Genomic DNA, 25,537 nt, shown 5'->3' with positions numbered 1-25,537 from the left:
CAGACTCGAGACTGCATTTTTATGCATATTATGGAACAAGTTCCAGCAGAGGTTCCAGAAAACAAGCACAGTCCTTCAAAGAGTAGACTTGGATCTAATGACAGCTTTAGAAATGCTTCAATCAATTGCGACTTTCATAGAAGATTTTGTGAACAGCAGAGAACAAATCTCTGCCGCACAAGAATACAAGACAGCAACCAATCAAAAGAAAAATAAGAGCAGATCAATCTAACACCCCTGATCACATCCTCACAAGCAGTGAAAAATTTAGTGTACATGTATTTCTTGTTATTACTGACAACCTGATCAGTATGCTGCATAAAAGGTGTAATGCATACACAGAGACATACCGCAGCTGGGGTTTCTTAACCGTCTAAAGAACATGCTGACTGAAGAGATGTGCAAGGCTTGCCATAATCTGATACTTAAATACGAGGACCTACAAGATGAATTAGAAGATGAACTTGTTCAGTTTGTCACGTATTGCAGCGCAGTGACCAGTGACCTCTCACCCAGAAATCTAATACTTACTCTCACAGAAAAGCAGCTCCAGTGTGCTTTCCCTAATGTGGATATTGCACTGAGGATTTATCTCACCCTCCTAGTGTCAAATGCCACGGGGAGAGATCATTTTCAAAACTGGTGCTTAAAAAAATAGACTGAACATCAATGAATGAACAAAGGCTGACTGTCTGACAGTGATGTCAAGTGAGTATGACCTTCTGCGTCAACTGGATTTTAAGGATTTAATCGAGGAATTTTTCTTTTAAGAAGAGAAGGAAGATGGATTATTAGTGGTAAGTGATATTTAAATAATTTTAAATCTTTGCTGGACTGTTTCAGTGTTAGTAAAATGTTAATGGTAAATATAGCCTCATTTATGTGGATTGTTTTTGTACGTGTCTATAACTACTTTACCTGTCTATAACTACAATAAACGGGGTCTAAAAGTTTTGTGATCGGATCACAAAAAACATCCACATGTGGTCAAAAACGATTGTGAATGTATCACATTTGAGGTGTAAATGCTAATCCGTTCTGTATGCTTCACGAAAGCAGTGAAGCGCCACCCCTCACCTGTCAATCAACCGCTGCACTAAAACAAGAGTTTAAGCTTTGTCGGTTAAAAGCAGTTTAAAAGGAAATAACCATTCGATCAGAAAAAATAAAAAAGTGGATATATACACGTACATTAGAACTTCATGGATCTTCTTCAGTGTGTCTGAAATCAACATGCAGGGACTTATGAGAAGCAAAATAATGGACAATTGTGCTCGAAAATCTTGCTTTTGTGCTTCGATTAAACTTCAGATGCATCTGGGAGAAATAGCGCACTGTTTTTTCACACTTTCTTTGTCTTTTCTGACTTTGAGCTTTAAAGTCATGCAGTAACACACTGAAATAATGATAGATGTATGTTGTTATGAAACAGAGTTCCTCCCTTCCAAATCCATTCACAAGTGGTCAAAAAGATGCATTTAAACCTAAACCATGTGTGTCTCATGATGTGTCTCACCTGACCACATGTCATCAGATCACCCAAGACTCTTAATACCACGTGTAAATTGGGTCAGAGGCATTATAAAAGTAATCCATAAGACTCCAGTGGTTAAATCCATTTCTTCTGAAGTGATATGATAGGTGTGGGTGAGAAACAAATCAATATTTAAGTACTTTTTTTACTGAAAATGTAAACTTTCACTTTGACTTCCACATTCTGGTGTGGAAGTGACTTTCACATTCAGCCACCAACTGGTTAGAGCTAGTCAAAGGTGGAGATTGATAGTAAAAAAGGACTTAAATATTGATCTGTTTCTCACCCACAGCTATAATATTGCTTTGGAAGAAATGGATTTTACCACTGGAGTCGTATAGATTACTTTTATGCTGCCTTTATGTGCTATTTGGACCTTCTGAGTTCTGGTCACCATTCACTTGCATTGTAAGGACCTACAAACCTGAGATATTCTTCTAAAAAAAAAATCTTCATTTGTGTTCTGCAGAAGAAAGTCATACACATCTGGGATGGCATGAGGGTGGGTAAACAATGAGAGAATTTTCATTTTTGGTGAAAGCCAGTGTAAGATGAGAAAAACAATTGCTGAAGCAACCACATTATTTTGTGATGGATTGGTGAATCCAGCATTACAGTCATGCTAAAATCCACAATATAATTACAGCTTCGATTCGAAATCTCAAAATATCACAGTGCAGTACTCATAACTTATTATTTTCCTTATATATTAAGGACTATTCACTAATATACAGTGTATATATGTATATATTACACACACACACACACACACACACACACACACACACACACATACATATTCAGTTGACGTCAGAAGTTTACATACACCGTTCAAATACATTTAAACTCAGTTTTTCACAAGTCCTGACATTTAATTGTAGAAAACATTCCCTGTCTTAGGTCAGTTAGGATCTCTACTTTATTTTAAAAATGTGAAATGTCAGAATAATAGTAGAGAAAATGATTTATTTCAGCTTTTATTTCTTTCATCACATTCCCAGTGGGTCAGAAGTTTCCATACATTTTGTTAGTATTTGGTAGCATTGCCTTTAAATTGTTTAACTTGGGTTAAACGTTTTGGGTAGCCTTCCACAAGCTTCTCACAGTAAGCTGCTGGAATTTTGGCCCATTCCTCCAGACAGAACTAGTGTAACCGAGTCAGGTTTGTAGGCCTCCTTGTTCGCACACACTTTTTCAGTTCTGCCCACAAATTTTATCTCAGATTGAGGTCAGGGCTTTGTGATGGCCACTCCAGTACCTTGACTTTGTTGTCCTTAAGCCATTTTGCCACAACTTTGGAGGTATACTTGGGGTCATTGTCCATTTGGAAGACCCATTTGTGACCAAGCTTTAAGTTAATGACTGATGTCTTGAACTGTTGCTTCAATATATCCACATAATTTTCCTAACTCATGATGCCATTTATTTTGTGAAGTGAACCGGTCCCTTCTGCAGCAAAGCACCCCCATGCTTCACGGTTGGGATGGTGTTCTTCAGCTTGCAAGCCTCACCCTTTTTCCTCCAAACATAACAATGGTCATAATGGCCAAACAGTTCAGAGGAAATTTCTCCAAAAAGTAAGATCTTTGTCCCCATGTGCACTTGCAAACTGTAGTCTGGCTTTTTATGGCAGTTTTGGAGCAGTGGCTTCTTCCTTGTTGAGCAGCATCTCAGGTTATTTCGATATAGGACTCATTTTACTGTGGATATAGATACTTGTCTACCTGTTTCCTCCAGCATCTTCACAAGGTCCTTTGCTGTTGTTCTGGGATTGATTTGCACTTTCGCACCAAACTACGTTCATCTCTAGGAGACAGAATGCATCTTCTTCCTGAGTGGTATGATGGCTGCATGGTCCCATGGTGTTTATACTTGAGTACTATTATTTGTACAGATTAATGTGGTACCTTCAGGCGTTTGGAAATTGCTCCCAAGGATGAACCAGACTTGTGGAGGTCCACAATTTTTTTCTGAGGTCTTAGCTGATTTCTTTTTCCCATGATGTCAATCAAAGAGGCACTCAGTTTGAATGTAGGACTTAAAATACATCCACAGGTACACCTCCAATTGACGCCAATTAGCCTATCAGAAGCTAGTTGGCTAATTGCCTAAAGGCTTGACATAATTTTCTGGAATTTTCCAAGCTGCTTAAAGGCAGAGTTAACTTAGTGTATGTAAACTTCTGACCCACTGGAATTGTGGTATAGTCAATTAAAAGTGAAACAATCTGTCTGTAAACAATTGTTGGAAAAATGACTAGTGTCATGCACAAAGTAGATGTCCTAAACAACTTGCCAAAACTATAGTTTGCTAATATGAAATCTGTGAAGCGGTTAAAAAATTAGTTTTAATGACTTCAACCTTAGTGTATGTAAACTTCTGACTTCAACTGTATGTGTATATATATATATATATATATATATATATATATATATATATATATATATATATATATATATATATACACACACACACTACCGGTCAAAAGTTTTGAAACACTTAACATTCTTTATTATAATTTTTTTTCACATTTTAGAATAATAGTAAAGTCATCAAAACTATGGAATAACATAAATGTAACTATGGGAATTATGTTGTGACTAAACAAAATCCAAAATAAATCAAAACTGTGTTATATTTTAGCATCTTCAAAGTAGTCACCCTTTGCCTAGAATTTGCAGACATGTACTCTTGACATTTTCTCAACCAACTTCTTGAGGTATCACCCTGGGATGCTTTTTAAACAGTATTGAAGGAGTTCCCATCTATGTTGGGTACTTATTGGCTGCTTTTCTTTATTATTTGGTCCAAGTCATCAATTTCAAAACCTTTTTTTTTTATTATTATTAAATTGTAATAATATAATGAAATAAATTAATATGGTGGCACAATTATATTTTTGTCTAGAAAACTAATTTCAAACATTTAAGCATACGCCAGATCATAAGATTTTTAAGATCATGAGAAACATTTCAGTCGTGTTTCAAAAATTTTGTCACATGGGGTAACCTCCTCGTGGTCGCTATATATTATGCATTTCAATTTCATAACAAAATTGTATCAAACTGAAGTGGGTAATGAAATAAAAAAAAATCTTACGTTTTATTTAATTTTGTTAAAAATTACACCGTGCAATTTAATGTTACTGATGTTAATGTTATGAAATGTAAAATATTTTTTGCATGTATCTTCTAGCAGTAGAAGTGATGAATTGTCAGTGTATATAACCATGCACAGTAAAGTACTTAGTTATAGGATTATCCACAAATTATTATTACCTAAAAATAGAAACCAAATAAGTACCAAAAAAAAAAAAAAAAAGAATGATTAATATAATTTACAGAAGTTGTTTCGAGCCATTCTAAACAGACTGCTCACTGCGGCCACTGTTGATTCCTGATCCAGAAACCATTAGACACAAACAGACCTTCAGATGTGAAGCAGACTACTTTAGACTTCTGAAGTTTAATTTTATCTGTTTTCTTTTTCCTTTCTTTTTCTCTCCCCAATTTGGAATGCCCGATTCCCAATGCGCTCTAAGTCCTCGTGATGGCATAGTGACTCACCTCAATCCGGGCGGCGGAGAACGAATCTCAGTTGCCTCCGCTTCTGAGACCATCAATCTTATCATGTGGCTTGTTGAGTGTGTTACCGCAGAAACATAGAGGCTTCAAACTATTCCCCGCGGCATCCATGCACAACTCACCATGCGCCCAACAGAGAGTGAGAACCACATTATAGCGACCACGAGGAGGTTACCCCATGTGACTCTACCCTCCCTAGCAACCAGGCCAATTGTGGTTGCTTAGGAGACCTAGCTGGAGTCACTCAGGAGCCCTGGATTCGAACTCGCGATTCCAGGGGTGGAATTTTATCTGTTTTCAAGGGAAAACTGTGTCTGTATGAGTCTAAGTCTAGGGTCTATTATGTCCAAATTACAAAAGATGGAGAGGAGATAACTGTGCTCAGACTGAAGGACACCTGCTGCTCTGCTTCTCAGAATCCTCAGTGCTGGATTACTTCTGTAGCTCATCAACGTATACATCAGTAATCCTGTTTCTGATCCACAAACAACACCGAAGCCTGGTCGATATGCAGCTAGACTGGAAAAACGAAAAAATTAAATAAAAAATGATGTGCATTCAAGATGCTCATAATTGTTTAATTTTAATAAATATATATCATTTTAACTGTTGTAACTATGAAACTGTAACCAGCAAAATACAATAAGAATTATGATGTTTTGGTAGATCCTGTGATATAAGAATGATCATCATGAAATTTTCTAGAGGCAAAAAAGAAAACAAAAATAGAGCTATTCCATTATACGATACATTATGTATTGTTTTGATGTCAAATATTATCAGCCCCCCCCCCCCCCAAAAAAAAGACAAACCAAGCACAGATATATACATATATGTAACGTTCGATGGAACGTTAGAAAGGAAGTCACGAGAGCTGTATCTAGATGCGGCAAAACAAAGTAAAGAATAATGGGGTAAACACAGGAACAAAGAAAACATCCACCATGGGCAAACACAGGAACAAAGGAACCATCAACGATGGGCAAAGGTAATAAACAGGTGGTCAAAACACATAACAACTGACAAAGAACAAGCAAACAACAGGGCATTATATACAGTATGTAGTCAGGACATTGTAAAAAACAGTACCATCACTATTTGAAAAAAAAGTCATTTTTGATCAAATCTAGACAGGCCCCATTTCCAGCAGCCATGACTCCAATACCTTATCCTTGAGTAATCATGCTAAATTGTTAATTTGGTACTAGAAAATCACTTGCCATTATATAAAACACTGCTGAAAACTATTTGGTGAATAGTTTGTGAAGCTTAACATTGTCTTTGTGTTTATTTTTGAGTTGCCACAGTATGCAATATTGTGGTCAAAAATTGCAAAAAAGAAATGGCTTTCTCAAGAAAGTCATCAGTCAATCATTGTTTTGAGGAATAAAGGCTATACAATGCTTGAAATTGCCTCAAAACTGAAGATTTCAAACAAAAGTGTACACTATAGTCTTCAAAGACAAAGGACAACTGGCTCTAACAAGGACAGAAAGAGATGTGGAAGGCCAGATGTACAACGAAACAAGAGGATAAGTACATCAGAGTGTCTAGTTTGAGAAACAGATGCCTCACATGTCCTCAGCTGACAGCTTCATCGAATTCTACCCACTCAACACCAGTTTCATGTACAACAGTAAAGAGAAGACTCAGGGGTGCAGGCCTTATGCAAAGAAAAAGCCACTTTTGAAACTGAAAAACAAAAAGGAAAGGTAACAGTGGGCAAAGAAACAGACATTGGACAAGAGTGTTATGGATCTTAACCCCATTGAGCTTTTGTGGGATAAGCTAGACTGTAAGGTGCGTGAGAAGTGCCCAACAAGACAGCCACATCTATGGCAAGTGCTACAGGAAGTGTGGGGTGAAATGTCACCTGAGTATCTGGACAAACTGACAGCTAGAATGCCAAGGATCTGCAAAGCTGTCATTGCTGCACGTGGAGGATTTTTTTGATAAGAACTCTTTGAAGTAGTGTAAGTAATTTTCTTTCAAATTGTAATAATAATTCTTCACGTTATTAATGTCCTGACTATACATTGTGATCAGCTGAATGCCACTTTGGTGACTAAAAGTACCAATTTCTTTCCACAAGAGCAAAATCCGTACATTATTCCAAACTTTTGGCTGCCAGTGTGTGTATATATATATATATTCACACACACACATAAAAAAATAAAAATTGTGCTGGGTTTCTGAAACTAGCCCTATAGAAAACCACTGCTAACAGCTGAAGGGAAAATATAGCAAAATATAAGATCATCAGTCAAAAGAAGAGAGTTGCAAACACAAATGTTGCTTCTCTGCCAACATATATTTCATCTGCCAGAGTTGAAAATAGTCACAGAAAAGGTAATATATATATGAAACAGTGAGAAAAAGAATAAAACACCTTGGAGGCAACCAGAGAAACAACAAAAGACCACAAATTGAATGATGAAGACTGGATAATTTCTGGCAAATACCTCTGGCCATTTTTTCTTATTTCACAGACATAAGGGTGTGTTTTTTAGACCCATCCATTGCAATACTGTCTGTTTGGAGGACTCTCTGTACACACTTTTATAAAGAGCTTGATTTTTTCCAGAGTGAGAGGCTGTCAGTATTGCCATAGCCAAAGGACGAACTCTGGACCGTGACAGCCTGACTAGGTGCTCTGAATTGTTGACAAGGAAAACACTGTTTGATGCCCATGTTGGACAGCATGAAATAAATGATAGTATTTTGCAGGAGACCATGCAGCATTTCAAAGGCTGTCCGAGTCGGGTGGGTGAATGTGGTCTGACAGAGGGGCACGGAGCATACTACCCCAGGGTGGAACGTAATGTTCTCTTGTGACATTTGAACTGATTCACTCTCCGAAACATCAGCACATCCACAGGGGATGTCTGTTCCCTTTTGTACTCATACCTACTTCTGATGGAAAGTAACAAAACTGAAATAATTTTTTACACTATATACAGTAGGCCTCAAATTGTGAAAATGCTGCTATTTTGTACTTTTATTGGTTAATGCAGTTTTTTCATTACAAATAATATTAAGAGAATAACAAATGAGTTTTTATTTTGTATTTTTTGTATATCCCTTTTGCTTTAATGACAGCATGTACTGGAGCTGGCATGGACTCTACAAGTTTGTGCAAATTGATCATCCATGTTATTCCACCATGATTTGAGAATGTTCCAAAGAACATTTTGTGTGCTTCAATGAAGCAATTAAATCTGACCTTTAGTACTAAGGAGTTAATATGGTCAATGTCGCAAATTTGCTTATTTCGTTAGAGACCTATCAATAATGAAGAATCTTAAAGGGATAGTTCATCCAAAAAACAAAAAAAACAAAAAAAAAAAACAAAGTTCACCCTCACGCTATTCCAGATGTGTATAACTTTCTTTCTTCAGCAGAACCAAATGAAGATTTTTAGAAAAATATCTCAGCTCTGTAGGTCCATACAATGCAAGTGGATGGTGATTAGCACTTTAAAGCTCCAAAAAGCACAGACAATCATAGTAAAAGTAATACATACGACTCCAGTGGTTAATGTCTTCTACAGCAATACAATCACTTTGGGTGAGAAACCGATCAGTATTTAACTCATTTTCATTACAATTGTTTACTTCTGGTTGCTCTCCAATGAGCGTCAATGAATGTTCAAATGAAAGCAAAACCGATAAGGCTTGTGAACAGCTTTTGTAAACAAATCGAGCTGCACTTCTGGTTTTATTGTGTCAGTTCTCGAGTGAACATGCCAACTCGCTTACGTCACGCAAGAGGCTGCATGAACTGGGTCCTCTCATCGCACTGAAGAATGAACAGAAGTAAACAATTATAGTGAAGAGGACTTAAAATGGCCTGTTTCTCATCTGAAGTGATCGTATCGCTTTAGAAGACATAATTTAACCACTGGAGTTGTGTGGATTACTTTTACTACGACTGTCTGTGCTTTTTGGAGCTTTAAAGTGCTGATCACCATTCAATTGCATTGTATGGACCTACAGAGCTGAAATATTCTTCTAAAAATCTTTATTTGTGTTCTGCTAAAGAAAGTCATACACATCTGGGATGGCATGAGGGTAAGTAAATAATGAGAGAATTTTCATTTTTGGGTGAACTATCCCTTTAAATCAGGGACAAAAAATGGTTCAAGGAACAAAAATCAAAAATGGATTATTATTATTATTTATTATTATTATTACTTTTTATTTATTTTTTTTTTTTTGCAGAATGTAACTGAAAATGGGAACAAAGTGATTTTCAATTGTTCCAGAGTGAAAACTTTATTTTTAAATGCTGGTAACTTGTTATAATCGGTTAATTTCATTCAAATAAATTTCAGATGAAACCAAAGGCCAATGGGTTTATCAAAGTATTTTTGAATTACACCACTTCGTGTTGCCCAAAAAATGCGTGCTTTGTTCATGTTGGAAACTGCTGCATCACACATTTCTTTGTCTAATTGCCCATTGTTGATGTCGCATTCTGTGAATGAAGACCTTTTTAACAACTATGTGTAATTACTACAGATACATGCAGGATTAATCCAGATACAAGGAAAACATTACTAGAGGTAAAAAGTATATTTCTCAGTTGTTTCCAAGTCTTCACTGAATTATTATTAGATATGATGCATTAATAGAGATTTGATGCTGCTGGGTTTTGACTGAGAAGCAGATCTGTAATTAGAAATTATACTTAACTGTTAATTAGCTGCTTGTTATGATTTCTATGCTGATAAATCCACCACACAGGAAAAAACATTATTGCTTATTTTCGCTTATTTTGGTGAGGCAAGTGGCTTACTTTGGGTTTGTTTTTCCAGACCAGGTCATTTGTTTCTGTTGTAAGATCTGGCAACACTGCAATATGTATTTCAGCCACCCCTTAGTGCAGAGAACTGTCATTTTAAAAAGAAAGTTATTAACCAATATTTTATTTTGTTCTAACCGGTTACCATTTGGAAAAGAGGCTATGGAACTTCTGAACCGGAAGTAAAAAATACTGTATTTGCTCAGAATAAACCGAAATGAATAACATTTCATTTTTAGTCTCTGCTTTAAATTTTGTTTTTGTTTTTTCTTCATTTCAACATTTCTTCCTAATCCTAAAATATAACCCTTAAACCTTCTGTCTATTTCCAGGTTTAAATACAATTTTGAATCCCAGATTTTTGAATACCTCTGTAGGTAGTTGATATAAAATACTTTTGAGAAGTTAACATGTCATATGATGTGACATGTTAAAACCATTTTAAACCGTATTTTACTCATTTTCTATTTATTATGCATGTGGCTTTCCCTTATACATTCATATTCATTTTAACTTAAAATCTTGATGTAAAAGCCTAATAAAAAGTCCATAAACATGTTATGCATCAACTACCAATAAAATAAGTATTTGAACACTCACAGTGGTGTAGCCTATCTGAGTCCTGTTTTAACATACAGAGTAACAGGATGTTAAGAATTTGAGGGTTTAATTGCAGAAGAAACCATACTGAAAGCCATCCAGGGACGTGTTTCTGATCTTTGAACAGCACTTTGTAGTTGATATTCTGCCATCTAGTGGTAAACGCATTATTTGTTTTCTAACATGCTTCCAAAGAGTCTGCCTAAGTCAGAAATAAATAAATATCACCGTAGGCAGTCTGGCTTTGAATGTATTGATATCTTAATCCGACTGAATCCCTTTAATCCAAATCTATCCCTCCGTGCTTAAAAACAGCTAACCTCAATCGTAATAAGTGGATGGTGAGAAACGAGCCATTCCCTCAGAGGTAAAATTCAAGAATGTTAGATAACAATTACCTGTTAAAAATAACGCTGATCTGGGACCAACCTTGACTGGACTACAAACTCACCCCAATCCAAAGATTTCCCAGACAAAGCATCATGTTGCTAAAAATACCACTCTGAATTTAGTGCAAAATCAGTGTCTTATGGGCGGCAGTGTGCTGGTTTGAGTCCCAAACCACTCCGCTGGTACTGAGCAGAAAAAATGTTAATTCCAAACCTAATGCATGGTGGCACTCTCTCCTCTCTATCAGGGTGTGATTTACCCAGTGTGAAAGCATCCTGACAACCCCCTACATCATCACACCTCTGTGACCAAATCTAAAGGATGCTCAAATCTCCTGGTCTCTGGCTCATTCCTTCTTTCCATCCCTCCTTCTGCAGGTGAGGCTGAAGACTCTATCACACAGAGTCCTCTGAGAATTACAGACTTGAGAAACAGAGGCAGTCAAACCCACTGGGACCTGTGCACATGGTATATATGGGCTCTCCAGTTGTTGGATGCTGGGTATTCATTAATTAGCATGGACATCAATCTTGTGAAATAACACCAAAGGCTGCTTTGAATTTAGATGAGTGCATAAACACATTCAGGGCGACTGCCACATACAATACAGCTAAACAGACACTTTCATCCAAAGCGACTTGAAACAATGTCTTCCTTGAAAAACAAAATTCAGCACGATATGAAAACAGAAATAATTTTAACCCTCATATTCGGCTGAGATTGACTGTACTGTTTTTATGTTTGGGGTCCCAAACAGACACCCCAGTGATGTATGTGTAAAAAATAGTAATTTCAGATTTTCCCTTCAACTTTTTATTTATTTTTAATAAATGTGTTCCTCTTACCTGATCCCAGTAGTCAAATATTATAGAAGATTTATCCTTCTGTTTTACAGCAAAGTTACCGCATGCACTTTTCAGAAATGTGACTGGAATCCATTCTATTAACATTTTTTCTATTTGGGGTAATTCTGACCCCAGCAAAACCTAATTTCAAAATGTTGAAAATATAAATTAAAAAGAAAAAGCAATATATTGAGGTTATAACTTCAAAATATTTAAGTTTTAACTTTTTGTTTTTTCCACCAAGTACGTATGTACTTTTTAGAAATGGGACTGGTGTCCATTCTAGTAACATTGTTTCTATTTGGGGTGAATCTGACCCCAGAAAAAAAAAACACATTGTAAAAAAATTAAATAGAAGACATAAAAACAATCACTTGAATTTTTTACTTCAAATTGTTGTATTTGGATAAAAACACATTATAGAAAATAAAAACAAAAAATAAATCAAAATACAAAACTGGCAACTGTGTACATCAGTCAGAGAATAGTATTATGTGAAAAATTATTGAATTTATTTATGTTTTATGTCTGGTCTCTCTGAGACCTCAAACAGAAAATCTTTTCATGGAGGACAGTTAAAGCATGATATCAAGTTGAAATTCACAGTATGCATATAATTTGTTCTCATAAGATTAGAAAAAGTCACGAAGCATCAATGCAATATTTTGATGTTAAGTATATTTTGAGCAATTAAAATGGCTTTGGGGTCACTGAGACCACAAACAGGAAATGAGGAATAAAGGCAATTTTCCGGTGTCGTGATATGGATTTTCAAGCCATCACATCAATGTGGTTCAATACTGCAGCACTTCAGACTGCATGAAATCCACTGATTCATGCTTGCCTTTCTGTAAATGCTGGTAAAACATTGCAAGGAGAGCACAGACTTATGTAATTAAAAGTTTGCCAATTACACCCATTTAAAAACCTTTTGGAACCTTTTGGATCTCTAGATTTGGATGGGGGATTGATTTCTTTTCAACTTGTGGCAATGTGCATTTTTCATTGTAATTCCATTTTAATTGCATCAATGAGCAGAGAGCAGCAAATTACACATGGCATGCAGCTGCTGGTATAGCCAGAGGGCAGCATTTTTTAACTAGTGTCTGCTTGCCTGCTGAAGTGAAACAGAGGACTGGGGCACCAAACAATAATGGAATCCCTGCCCGTCCTGTATAATGTAGCCAAAGTTGATTTGTCAGATTGTTGCAGGGCAAGAGTTATTCTACTCATTGAATCAGTTTCTTGTTATTTGGTTTGGTAGCTGAGTGCCATCACCATTTGTTTGGTAGCCATTGTCCATTATTTGGGGAGACGGCCGTGATTAAAAAGCCTAAAATCATTGCACATTACTTTTTTCAAGGTAACTGCTTGCAACCTTCATTAAAACACAACTATAAAAGTGAAACCAAAATATGTCTTCTTCGCACATTACCCAAGGTTAATCATGATTCTAAACCATACGGTCTAAAGGAATTAGACATAATCATAGAATTACATTTTACAGTATCCAAACAGACCATTATCAAATCAACAGCCCGAAAATAATAGCCCAGAATAGCCTAAAACTCCAAACTAACTCTAGTCTCAAAAAGAAACTATTACAACCTACAAAAAACAAGTTAATATCGTTTGAAAAATGCTGTTGTTTAGTGCTTAAAAAAAAAACACAAGCCACTGTGAAGAAGCTTCTCTCATGCACTCATGAAAGTGCAACAGACGTCAAGATTTTCACATTTCACGATGTTTTCATGAAAACTTGTCGTTTGCTTTCAAGAGACGTGGAATATGAAACACGAGCCACGTGGACTAATTTTATACAACTTTTTTTAAGCAATTGTATTGAAAAGACGGACCGAGATATTATCAAACATCACCTTTTGTATTCTGCATTAGAAAAAAAAAAAGTCAGGACAGATTTGGAACAACATAACAGTAAATCATAGCAGAAATTTTATTTTGGGATGAACTATTCCTTTAAAGGTTTAAAATCTTATCTCTGTAATATGAGAGTTTTTTTCAGGTTTTTTTTATTTTTATTTCACAAGGCATATGGCCTAGTGTCTAGTGCCTTCATTAAAAGACTTCACCAAATTAATAGCTCAAATTAAGATTACTACTGTTCTGTTAAGGGACCTAGATAACTTTATTAACAAAGGAGAACATCTGATCAATGTAATTACCCAATGTTAATTACACTTCTTAATCATACTGCTAATTATGGGCACCCTTGCTGGTTCAGTCTAAATCAAATTGTGCTACCTTGAAGGTGTGGCAGTTCGTTTTGGCAAATTTCTGTTTAAAATAGTTTTCCAGCACAGTCAGCAGTTCACCTGCTGGGAAAAAAGGGGGTGAGGGGAAATCAAGTACAGAAGGCCTATATTTATTATCTTGCTACTGTTGGTTCTGCATGTGTAATGTGCATCAATTTACCTTCTGATGAATCCTGGAGTATGTTGCCAGGCAACATGCAGACGGTATGGGGTGCATGTGGATGTTCACTAGTTTGCCTTGTATAATAATCCAAACAAGCTGAGCAGTCAGCAGTGAGACACTTTTTAGTAAATGAATAAAAACATGAAGTAAATTGCTTCTTACTAGTAACTTTCAGACAGCTCACTGCTAAACAGGAATGTGACTAGTAGTAGGTATTTTTGGGAGTGCATCACATTACTTAAAGGTACTGTAAGAGATTTTGTTTAATATCACACATAAAATGTCCCCATTATCTGACAGATATCACTGAAATGACAAGTCTTTGTAACAGTTCTAGGCTCTGTATCCAGCAAAAAAAGTGTCAGACACTCTCTGCCTGTCAGTAATTTTGTACATTTTGGTTTGCTGACATCGTATTTACTCTTTAAAGGGTGGGGTTTTGGAGAGTGGGGGCGTGTGGTTGCAGTGACGGGCGTGGGCTAATTAATTGGCTAAGGCTAAATTCAGAATTGCATTCTACAATGCCACCCTTACCATTTCTGCTGTATCAGTATCTATACATTGCAGAAATAGTAAAAGTAGTATGGTAGTATGCGACTCCAAATTTAGCAGAAGTTAGTAAAATTGTTTTCAGCACCTTTAACATGATTGAATAGTTATAAATATTAACTTTTTCCCCAATCCTTATTTGGGGAAGTTGATCAATGATGTGTGGAAACAAAATGACAGTGGAATTGGGTGTTTTAAAAAAACAAAAAACAAAAAACAAAAAAAAACTGTATATCAATGGAATGGAAAGGCAATTATCGTATCTTGAATATATTATATTTATATATAAAACTTTTCAGGAATCACAATACAAAATAAAATAGAGGACATAATGCATAATGCATCCTCACTTTAATCCATGACAAGATTCTTAGTCAGAAAAAAAAGAGTTTATAGGTGTGTAGGTCACAAAAATTCAACTAGATGAATTATATAGGCTACAAGCCCACACGCTATTGTTCTGAAAAAAAGACAAACATCACTATATGCAAGATTTGTGTGAGGTTTACTGCAGAATGGCAAACTTGTCAGTGACTGAAATGTTTTCCATTCTGTAGTAAAACTCACTTTCTTACTTTAATCATCCTCATCGTCCTCTGTTAAACGGTTAAAACAGCAAAGAGATTGATAATTTTCAGCTTTTAACCATGTTCCACAAGGACTAGCTCAAGGAGAGCTCCATTGCCTGCCATTTGCATACATTTCCAAATGAACTGAGTTTTATTAAAATTTGGCAGTCAAAGAGATGCGTGAGGGTCAGCGAGCACTTGCCTCTCAAGAGCTCTCAATTCACACCGACAAATGACAGACTGGCCACATCTCATTCGTCACTCTCCAGGGTAAGAACTGAACTGGCCCAGGACACTAGCAGATTGCTGGACGCTATCCAAATTAATTATAAGGCCTGTCAGAATACAGAGAGCTGACTAGCCTGTGTGCGTCTCTCACTGTGGCAGTGACAATCACCCTTGAAGTTGGCAGACACATCTATCCAATGATCTCAATGATCTCAAAGAAGTGCTGCATTGCATGATTTATAGACAAGGGTGTCATGCACCTAATTTTTTTGAGGGGGCACCAGGGTAGAGCAAACCCCACCCACCACCACCATTTACTGTATGCAAAGTTCATATTGCTGCAACAAGCAGTATAAATCACAGGAAACGGTAAAAACACCTGTTTTAATCAGTAATTGTATCAGTAATGGTTGCATTCGATTGCATTTTTACATCTTCAGACAGTTTTACATCACTTTCTTGTGCTCTTGCCACTTCTTTTGTGCACATATTTTCCATACACGACATAAGAGGCAGTGCAAAATGTGTCTCAGCTCAACAGCAAGTGAGCTGAAGCCAGTCTCTAAAAAAAGGTGAACATGTAGCCTTCCCCTGAATGAGGTGATTATTGTAAATGTAATTCTTTTTAACATGTATCCATTACATTCTATTTTATAAAAATTTAAAAAAAAAAACTTTTTCAAGGGGCCTGGGTAGCTCAGCGAGAACTGATGCTGACTACCACCCCTGGAGTCGCGAGTTCGAATCCAGGGTGTGCTGAGTGACTCCAGCCAGGTCTCCTAAGCAACCAAATTGGCCCGGATGCTAGGGTGGGTAGAGTCACATGGGGTAACCTCCTCGTGGTCGCTATAATGTGGATCTCACTCTCGGTGGGGTGTGTGGTGAGTTGTGCGTGGATGCTGTAGAAGAATAGCGTGAAGCCTTCACATGCGCTACGTCTCCATGGTAACGCTCTCAATAAGCCACGTGATAAGATGCATGGATTGACGGTCTCAGACGAGGAGGCAACTGAGATTCGTCCTCCACCACCCGGATTGAGGTGAGCCACTATGCCACCACAACGATTTAGAGCGCATTGGAAATTCCAAATTGGGTAGAAAAGGGGAGAAAAAAAAGGATCCGTTTGCAGGATTTAATCTCAGGGTACACAACAACATGCCCAAGAAAAGAAGTGTACCCTTATTGCCAAAGGGGGTCTGGGTATGTTCCCTAGGTTGAAGTTTTTAATTTTCTTGAGTACATATTGGTTAAAGCATTTCTAAAAGAGGCAGTTCATACCAGAGTGATATATATTAACCTTTCCATTAAGGGGCAATATTTGACCCCTGGAGTTGTTTTTCATGGCCATTTTTTACATTTTAAGAGGGCATTGTTGGGCCATCATCTGGCACAACAGTTCTAATTCATGTTTCACCTTTGTGGTTTTAATAAACTATAATTGTCACATACAACAGTGCATTATGATTATTAGGATTTATAATGAATAGATTAATTAATTTCATTTCAACAACACAACTAGGGATGTGTAAAATGGCATCATTTCAAAATCGACTAGTCTGTGTGTTATGTTGATGATTAGTCAAAGCCTTGTATAATTAGGTTGGAATAATTTTCACAACACACCAATCTTAGACACTAAGCACAGACATTCAATAGGATAACAGACATTCAAAAAATAAATAAGCTTAATAACTATAACGTTTGTTTGCACAAAACTGTCAAAGTCATTAAAATCCGAGCGGAAAAGTCAGATAGTAAAATAATGTTGTGGTGCTTTATTTGGTGTAGCGGTGTTTTTCACCCTTAGATGCATGTTTTATCAATACCTCTTTTTGTTTGTGTCTTCATTACATAATGAGTAAAATTCATAAATTTGAATATAAATGAATTAAAAGCAATAGAACAAATAAAAACTCCTAGAATACCTAAAACAGCATGTGGGTAGTAACATGATGCATAGCTGCTCATAAAATCATCGTGATATATGCGTTCGGGTGTATTAACTAAGTACAAAACAAGAAATAAGAGAGCATAATAAAATTAAGAAACAATAGATATGGTGCAATGGTACATTTACAAAGGCGTGAAATAATGTCATGTTATTTAATGATGCACAAATTTAGCCTACCTCTATTTCATAAATGAATTCCAAGGGCTAAATTCTTTAGTTTGACCTCTAATTTCAACTACAGAGTATTTAAACCTACACTTTAAAAAATCTAAGTATAGAAATAAAATGACACATAAAATATATCAAATATCAACTTGAGAACAATCAAACCAAACATTAATTTACAAAAGGTAGCCTAACTCACTAGATTAGTCTAGGAGTCTAAATTACAGGTCGAATGTCAGTGTTTCAAAATACAATGATAATAAATGAATGGCTCATATTTAGGCTATAAAAAAAATTAATAATCTGTCGATGCATTTAAAATAAATAAAGAACTGAACAGGGCATCAAATTTTAAACATAGGCCTCACCATGTTAAAATGAAATGTGTTTTAAATGCCAGCATTTTATAATCCGCAGAGGGAATTTTTTGTTTATTTTAATATTACCAAAGGAAATGAACAGCGTCCGATCAAACAAAAATATTGACATAATCTATATTAGACTATGTTAATTAGATTAACATTGCATATGTCCTTGACCTTACCCTTGAGCGCGATCCAAGGCAGCCACTGGACGTTGCCTTTAACGAAACATGTGACTCAATTGGACAGACCAAAAAAACTACATTTAGAATGTGAATAAAGATTTCTGCCACATGCACATTCTTTTTTACATGCAATAATCAATCAATTTAATTATCAAATGTAAAAATATGTCTTTGGAAGTTCAAATAATCCATTTAAAATCCTCTTGGCTCAAATATCTGAGGGGGCAGTGCCCCCTTACTTTGAATGGGCATGACGCCTCTGTTTATAGAAGATAATTTCAGACCTTACCTGCTGAATTTGTAAACATCATCAGTCAATCCTTTCCAGCCTAACAAATAGCTGCCATTTAAAAATATGACAGACTATTAGCATAGAGGCATGGGGTAATACTTTGGATCATAGCCTGGAGAGGGATGGAATCGAGTGTAATTGATGAAGTGGGCCTGTTTCAGAGGTTTAGGCCTTTGACTTTAACAATGTATCTGCGGTCTTTGCGTATTTAAAAAGAGCATAAGAAAGTGTTTTACCAAGGGTTTGGCTGGGAAGCATGGCCTGGCTTTCTGCATTGGCAGCTATTCAATGTGGATTCTGGCAAAACATTTTTTTTTTTTTTTTTTTTTTTTTTTTGCAAGCAGCGTATAAATTGCAAATATTTCATTATATTGTTGCAGTAGATGTGTTGCCAGTGACAAATCTTTTTTGGAGGGCCCTTAATAGCATGAAATGGACTTATTTTTGTCCATATTTGGCATCACAGCTCATGCATTGGCAGAATACCTGAGAATATCTCAACACATGTGAAGATAATGAATGTATTTGCCTGGGGCCGGATTCACGAAAACATTTTTAAGAAAAAAATTAAGAAAGTTCTCTGGAGAAATTATAAGAAGTGAGTATTAATGCTTCTAAATACTAAAAAGAAAGAGAAGAGATAAGAACATTCACAAGAAAAGTTTTCGGGAATTCAAAAAATACTTTTATATGCAGTTGAGAAGAATGTTTCTTAAATCTGGTTCCTGGACTGATGTGTGCCAGACAGTCACTGTCTGTATGCTGCTCCGAGTGTTGTGTTTCACTGAGAAGCAAAACTAACCATGCAAGCTGTAAGGAACTATGGCTGAACATGGCTTTAGCAATTCAGGGCCGACAAATGAAAAGTAATTGACTCAGGAGCTGGATATCAGACCCAGTGGAGAAGGAATCATCATTCCGAATACTGATCAGCTCATGCCATTGACAGCTAACAAAACACAAAAACAAAGACCAAGGCACAATGGGGTTTCATTACAAAGAGTGGAAACATGCAAATTGTTACAGACAGCTAGGCATTCTGAGGTTAAAATAAGTTTGACATTGTGGTCCTCTCCTGGGATATAACCCTAAAAATCAGGATTCAAGAGCTTAGCCAGAATTTCAAGACAAATTCATTTCCATGTGCTTAAGTTCTCTCTAGAGGCATCAATCAATAAATATTTGGGAGTGAATGTCTTCTTAAGGAAAACTTAAGAATGCTGTATTATAATTAATTTGCAAGAAGGTATTCTATTAACATTGATGGTTTAAGAAAAAAAATAAGAACATAAAGAAATCTTTTTTGGGAATACAAAATAGTACTAACTTTTTTCTTAAGTTAGGAAATAAGAATAAAATAGTAAATAAGAAAGATTTCATTAAGAATGTTTCATGAATCCAGCACTAGGTGGTTTACTCAATGTATAACTATTTTCATTTATTCATAATTTTCATATGCAAACAAAACTTAGGCATATATATTTCTTAACAAGTGTTTTTAGGCACTTACATGCAAATTTAGCACTGTAGTCTTCTTCTCTTTAAATTAAAGGCCACCCTTTAAAGGAATAGTTCACCCAAAAATGACAACTGTCTCATCATTTCCTTACTCTTATATTGTCTCAAACTTATATGACCTTTCTTCTCCATGAAACACAAATGGAAATATTTTAATGGAGATATGATGTCTGTTTTTTTACACAGTGCAAGTGAATTGTGACCACATTTTCAAGCTCCAAAAAGGACATAAAGGCAGCATAAAAGTAATCCATAAAGCTCCAGTGTTTTAATCCGTCTTCTGAAGCGATCCAATCAATTTTGGGTGAGAACAGACCAAAGTTTAACTCCTTTTTCACTGTAGGGGAGAGCTTGGCACAAACTAACACTTTTTGGTTTTCTTAAGTTTATGTAAATGTAATTGAGGTTCAAAGTATTTTTCTTTCTTCACTTTAATTTTACACATGTCTGGTACAAATATGTGGTCTTGTTTCATGAAGAGCGTATACTTTTTTTCCCTATCTACCTGGAAAGAATGAAAATGATATGTTACAACATGCCCCACAGACTGGTCACATTGTAACAGGTGAGGGGTTCATTGTAACATGACCATATGACAGCGTAAAATCCCCCTCTAAAACTAGCCTAAAACGCCTATTCAAGGCATACCCAAAGTAAATTTAAAGCTGTTCTTGAACAATTTGGAGTACATGCATGGTTTAGGTCTCTTTTGAAAGGTGGCACTCTGATGTTTTTTTCCCCAGCAGTCAGAATCACTGTAAGTGCTACTGGTTTTGAGTAATAGAAGTTTGAACACACTGAAATATAAAATAAAAAAAATTTCCACCTGAATTTTTTTATTTTTTTGCATACAGATGCCTGCAGACGACTATAACTGGGAACTATTAGCTGGAAAACACAATGGGACCACAGCATGAAGCCTTACCTAGTCCAAGTTCAAATTTTATAACAATACTACAGAAAATGAATATTTTACACAAGGGTATGTCCAGGCATTTCCAAAAGTGCCTTTTGGATACTCCAAAGGACCCTTGGTAACCATGGCCACATACCTAGGATAAAAAGGCTACTACTTTGGAACACTTTAACATACAGTCATAAATTTGGGCTCTAATGAAAGGTGACACTTAGAGCTATCATATTCCATATCCAGATCCACTATTAGTATTGCTGACACAGAGTAACTGAAGCATAAACACATTAGAGTGATTTTTTTTTCCTTCTTAAAACTAAACTTTGTGCATATAAAGAGTCAAAACAAGTGCTATGGTGGAAAAGCAGTGTATGTAAGAAATAAACAAACTATTTACATACTTTTTTACACAACATATTTACATACAATTATACCTTTTACAGGTTTTTGGCAACATGCCAGTCATTGTAGCAGTCAAGTTTGGGGACAAAGCACAAAAGCACATCATGGAAGGAGCACTTCACTGGGTGTCTTTGCATGGCACTGCCTGTACTTCAGTTGACCAGCGGTGCTGAGTCCTGTGATGTGCTCTGCGTGGAGCAGGAGATACGGGTCTGGCTGTGGAGTGAGACCCCAACTCTGCCAGCTCCTCAGCAAGGGTCTCTCTGAATGCCTTCTGGTTCATAGGGACCTCTCCTTTACCTTTTGCAATGTCTTTGTGGAGGAGGAAGGCATTCACAATTGCCATCTCCATGAAATAATAAAAGAATGTCTTGTACCACTTCTGGGTCTTGTGGATGACTTTATAGTACCCTATCAGGGAGTCAGAAAGGTCCACTCCACCCATGCACCAGGATGGACAAATAGAAAACAACATTGAAAAAATATACCAAAACACAAATATATCAACCACATATATTATTACATTTCAAAGAGCATAAAACATAGTTGAATATATAGTACATACTGGTTGTACTCCTTTACCGCTGGTGGAACTGGGATGTCCTTCAATGCCCAGTGCTGATCTGCACCTCTCATCTCTGCAGTTCACACAATGAAACAAAGAGTCACACACACCTCCCCCATAGGTCAGCAGTAACACCTCAAGACACACACAAATACAACTTATATTCTTATATTCAATTTATATATATAGTTTTTCTTTTTGTGTGTATAAATATGTATGCATGTATGTATATTTACTGTAAATACTGTATGCTTTGGCAATGTAAACAAATATTTATACCATTTCAATAGAGCTATATGAATCTGAAACAAACAGTGAAACAAAGGGGTAATAAAACTTCACACACACAGAAATAAATACAAACACCTCCCGCAAACAGTTCAACAGACTCACTGGGGAAACACACGACAAAAGGTAATCTACAAAATGTGTATTCATAATTCAAACTAAAGCTTATTTATGCAGAATATACAGTAATATATGTTATATAAGAAAATACTTACTTGTCAAGAGTAATATCTCCTCCCTCCAGAAACATTGCATCTGCCTCGGAGTCAATATATGATTCATCACTATTTACTTCTGAAACTTCATCCCCAGATCATCGCTTTCACACCAAGTACATTCTTCCAGCACATCTTGGAGCGAATAGTTTGTTTTCCTCGCCCGTTTCGCCATAATTCACCTTCCAGAAGCGTCAACAGTCACAAAACTACACTTTTCACCTTTTGCGCACGGATGCACAAAACACTTGGCAATGGTTATCTAGCCATACGCACAGACTTCTTAGCTGTAGCTTTGAAACTTCCTACAAAAGCTGCATATCATTGTTTTCAGAATTTCATTGGCTATACGATGTGCCAGTCATCCACACTATCGGTTGCAACTGGCTTGATCTTTACACCAAGGAAAAGGGGCAGGCACTTCCTTGTGATGCGGACTCTCATTGGCTATTGAAGGCTATGGACAGGACATGGAAGCTCCTATTGGGTGCCAGTCGAATGAGGTGTCAGTCAAAAGGTCAGAGTGCAGCAACCATTTTAATACCAAGATATCAGAAATGTTTACATGTGAACTGAAGTTATGACGGAGAATTCGTGAAAGATTAGGCACATCTGCCGGATACTTAGAAATGATGCAGCAAGAATCTGTGGGTATTTATTGATGTAATAATGTGTTTTGGACTAAATATTTTACTTGACTGGATCGTTTGGACCATGGCCAAAGTAACAAGACCATTTTTGTCAGGATGTTATGTATCAGTGGACTACTATGAGGCTTCATATATGAGTTGCCTCAATTTTGTTATTGTTTGTTTATATGTTGGTGGTCTGACAAAGACGTTGATTGTACCTGCTGTTGTAATTGTATCTTGAAATGGTTTACATCAATAGAATCACAAGAATCTTAGCTTTCCAAAGATATGTGGCATGTGTACCAACGTACACACAGCAGTTGTGTACATCGCATAGTTTAGTACTTAACATGCGCCGGCCCGCCCGCGGGCCGTTGTATTTCCTAAAAGGTTCTGATGTACTTAAAATAGATAAACTAAAACATTGTTAATAAAAGCCATTTATTAACTTCATCACAATAATATAGCAATCATTTTGACTCTTGACAATAAATACAGAACAAAGTTTTGACTAAAAAAATGCATGGATTGATGACACACACGCAAAGGGGAATTATGTAAATTACATATCTGACAGCATGGAATCAATTATAGTTTGTTCTATTTGGGGCACATTTTAACGCAGTGTTATAACATGCCCCATCAGTGCAACTGGGATTTAATCCTGGCTGGTCACTTCTGCTGGCTAGCTAATAATAATAATAATTCCTTTTATATAGTGCTTTTCTAGGCTCTCAAAGTGCTTTACATAGTATAGGGGGACTCTCCTCAACCACCACCAGTGTGCAGCATCCACCTGGATGATGCGACGGCAGCCATAGTGCGCCAGTACGCTCACCACACACCAGCTATTGGTGGAGAGGAGGGAGTAGAGTGATACAGCCAATTAATGGATGGGGATTATTAGGAGGCCATGATTGAGAAGGGCCTATGGGGGAAAATTGGCCAGGACACCGGGGTTACACCCCTACTCTTTACGAGAAGTGTCCTGGGATTTTTAATGACCACAGACAGTCAGGACCTCGGTCTAACATGTCATCCAAAAGCTAAGAATTAAAAGACTATGCAAGATGCTAGCTAAGAGACTGGGGATTAAAATGATACCAAGTTTGCCTTGTTTTAAATAAAGACTAAAAACAGAGATGAAAAATATTCTGTTGTGAGAATTTTTATGTTCACTACTGTCAAATGAACATCTGCCGATACCTTCCAAAAAATGTTTTTATTACTAGTTACAACTAGCCCAATGTTAGTTTGTGCCCCGCTCTCCCCTACATCTTGACATCAGCAGTCTCCTTGGTGATCATTATTTCAAGCTTGATTATTCTTCTGCATGCATCAAGCAAAAGGAAGTGTAATCAGGCTTTAAGTCATGATTGTGCCTAGATACTGCAATGGCAAGATGTACAGTGAAAAAGGATTTTGGTCTGTTCTCACCCAAAACTGACTGGATCGCTTCAAAAGACCTGGAGTTGTATGGATCACCTTTATGCTTCCTTTATGTCTTTATGTCCCTTTCAAAAAAGACATCAAATCTTTATTAAAATATCTCAGATTGTGTTTCACCGGAAGAAAGAAAGTCATTCAAGTTTTAGACAACAAAACGTTGCTAGTCTATCAGTTTGCATTGCTAGTCCAAGCTAGTTAAAAAGCCTGGTGGGGACACTAGCAAACCTGCATCTGCTGGAAAATGGAAACCAGTATCCTAACCAAAACATACACTGTGCTGGTGACCAGCAAAGCCTATCTTTTCAACCGTTAACCTCTATGAACTGACAGGGGGATGAGGTTAATTAAAGCTAAGGAACAAGTGTTGTTTATCCTTTTTTGTCTTAACAAAACAGTATTCAATCAATGACATTCCCGTCACAGTCTCTGATCATGCTGTTTTAAAGCACCCCAGTTTCCTGTCCACTTTTTCAAAGAGTGGTGAAAAAAAAGTGTTTAAATGTTTTTTTTTTTTAAGTTAACAGTTTTTTTTATCATTTTTTATTGTGAACATATGCAGATGTGAGTGCAGAATTATGCAATTTCTTCAGGATTGTTCCCTAATGTATATGACCTCTCGTCATACAAGTTGTGTCAGAAATAATGACCTCATGGTGATCTCTTGATACAGAATTTCCAAATATTGAAACGGCTGATTAAACGTTTCCTTGAATAATGCGGTAAATAAGATAGCAATTCTGTAGCAGGGGTCACAGTTCTGCCAGCACATACCAGAGAGACTGTGGGGAAAACATTGTCTCCATATACCTCTCCACATTCATCTGTCCTAGAGCAAATTGGCTGACATGAGGGTTGGCAAGGATCATCCTGCTATAAATGAAGACTGAGCCAACATAGACGGGCTTGTCAATTTGGCCCCAGTATCATGGGACCTTTCGCTCCCCAGACCTGCCCGCTCCAATCCTCGCCACTATTAAAGCATTCACAATCCACCTATGGACAAGGGAAATATTTAACCAGAGTTCTGTCTAAGCAGAGAATTTTTTATGTTAGCATATAAAA

General features: G+C 36.6%; 2 long non-coding RNA genes across 3 annotated transcripts in view; one reads left to right on the top strand and one right to left on the bottom strand.

Moving 5' to 3' along the window:
• Positions 1–9,605: 9,605 nt before the first annotated feature.
• On the top strand, positions 9,606–20,971 carry LOC127447898 (uncharacterized). Its single transcript, XR_007898430.1, has 3 exons — positions 9,606–9,682; positions 11,159–11,288; positions 20,866–20,971. It is a non-coding gene; the product is annotated as an uncharacterized LOC127447898 (long non-coding RNA).
• LOC127447897 (uncharacterized) overlaps positions 20,279–25,537 on the bottom strand; it is a 32,657-nt gene continuing 27,398 nt past the window's right edge. Inside the window, exons 3-4 of one of the 2 annotated variants that reach the window (XR_007898429.1) lie at positions 22,395–25,468; positions 20,279–21,964 (exon numbers count right to left, since the gene is read on the bottom strand). This is a non-coding gene — a long non-coding RNA (uncharacterized LOC127447897). Of the gene's footprint in view, positions 25,469–25,537 lie in introns of both variants that reach the window. The other variant, XR_007898428.1, reaches the window with a different exon arrangement.

The sequence above is a fragment of the Myxocyprinus asiaticus genome, chromosome 11 (assembly GCF_019703515.2).
Source record: "Myxocyprinus asiaticus isolate MX2 ecotype Aquarium Trade chromosome 11, UBuf_Myxa_2, whole genome shotgun sequence".
In the NCBI taxonomy this organism is placed as follows: domain Eukaryota; kingdom Metazoa; phylum Chordata; class Actinopteri; order Cypriniformes; family Catostomidae; genus Myxocyprinus; species Myxocyprinus asiaticus.
This window is presented reverse-complemented; position numbering and strand designations above follow the sequence as displayed.